The sequence below is a fragment of the Lottia gigantea genome (assembly GCF_000327385.1).
Source record: "Lottia gigantea unplaced genomic scaffold LOTGIsca_68, whole genome shotgun sequence".
NCBI lineage: Eukaryota > Metazoa > Mollusca > Gastropoda > Lottiidae > Lottia > Lottia gigantea.
This window is the reverse complement of record NW_008710315.1, coordinates 627,128-629,330: the sequence shown is the minus strand read 5'-3', so window position 1 is coordinate 629,330 and position 2,203 is coordinate 627,128.

Sequence of the window (2,203 nt, the reverse complement as noted above, 5' to 3'; positions counted from 1 at the left end):
AAATTTAGTACAAATAAACCGTTTTAGTGCATATTGTGAAGTCTTATATGGCTGAAGGCGATTACATGATATTACGCTTTATGTTTTATTGATTGCACACATGAAATTTTGAATGTTTTTATGCCACACAATTAAAGTTATAAAACACAATACACGTCAGTCGATTACATAATATACCCATGTTATCATAATTATGCTACCATGTTCGGAGATTGAGCAATGATTTAGAAAAAGTTATTACCAATAACACGCGCGACTTTCTCTTACATGATTGTTACTAAATAAATCGCATATTTTGAATTGTTTCCTGGAACACAGATTCCCACGAAAAGCTTTTTGTTTTGGGGGCCCTTACAGGATACAACTTTTGTCATTGGCAGAAACTTTCAAATGATGCCATTCGTATAGACGTTTAAATAGTGACCTTCTTGGTCCTATGTTTTGCGCCCAGGAAGGATGGGCTGTGTTTTGCCGTCATCTCTGATTTAATGGAAGTCCATAGGAACTGGACAGTTGAACCATCAAACCGTATTCTTCTTTCCACATGAATACATTTTTTGCAAAAAAGTAGGACATAACATCATTCATTTCATGAATAAGCAATCCAATAGGTGGAAACTCTTATCAACAATGCTGGTATCAACTAGCAACTGTTAGTTCAACTGACAAGGCGGACTGTTTCAACAGATATTTCATATTTGAATCGCAGCTAGACACCTCTAATGCACTTCTTAGAGCAAAATCACAATTCACTTTGTCAGTTGCACTTTACCTCTGAGGAGGTTGAAGACATCATGTCATGTATCGATGTAACAAAAGCTTCTGACCCAGACCATATTAATGTAAAACTACAGAAATCGTTCATTTATCTCCTATCTGCACTCTCTTTAACTTGAAAGAAGCGTGACTCATCAAATTGTACCAAATATAGACCAGTTCCACTTCTAAATACTATCTTTTTGAAAAATGTATACATATAAGTATATCTTTAACTTCTTAGTCTATTCTATTACTACTAATCTGCAAAGCGATTTCTTACACTGCAATTGCACTACTTATCCACTAATCGATCTTAATCGCTTCTCTAGTCCAGCCATACATCAAGAGCAGTGCAGGGCAGTGTTCTGTGACATCATCAAGGCTTTTGACAGAGAGTGACATGGCGCTCCTGTGGTTTCAAGATTACTTGAATAACAGAATTCAAAGCTTTGTTGTCACAAGAGTTTCATCTGAGCCTAAAACTGTTCCCGCTGTTGTTCCAAAGGGCTCTGTCCTGGGACCATTTACTTTTCTTTATTAAGATGAAATACATTATAAAGAACATCAATTTAAACATTCGACTAGATGTATATGCAGGTGGTACCAGCTTATACCTAACAATTCATGACCGAAATGTTTGAGCTGAAGTACTTAATCGTGACATGGAAATACATAACAATTGGGCTAAGAAATGGTTTGTTTCCTCCAATCCGCTGAAAACCGAATCACTTCCACTTTTTACTGAAAGGAATCTGATCTTACCGACATTAAACCTTGACAATATTCAAATTCATAAAAAACATGGGTTTAACATTTCAACTAACTCAGTGGGATACACATATTGATACGATTTTATCAGAAACTAGTTGGCTTATAAACTGCCTTACATAATCTCTGAATGTCGATTAAATAGAAAATCCCTACAAACGGTTATAATAGTACACCTCAATGAAAAACTAATATGTTTTTTAATTCTATTTTCCCTTCAGCAATCAGAGATTAATGTATCATAAACTCCAATCACATGGAATAATTTATATAAAGACTGCGTTAAAAGATTATCGAAAAAAAATTATGGATAATTGATTTATTTTTATCCAGAACATTATTGACTTCACTACAGACTGCAAAGGAATGGGCTACATAGACATGACATGGTCGGAGCATTTTTTGATTATGGTATTGATCAATTATCACCTTTAATTATTCCATTCTCTGAAGAACGTTGTCGCAAATAACTCCTCGAACAGCCTAGATAACAAAAAATATTTCTCAGCAAATCCTTGATTGTCCTGATTATTTATCTTTATTTATTAAACACATCTACATTCAGTTCTTTCACCTGACGTAACATTGCATCTTCTAATTCTTCCGTGATTCATTCTCCAATCTGCACAAGCTACTACTACTACTATTAGTTGGGGGATGATGTTCATTTCAGTGG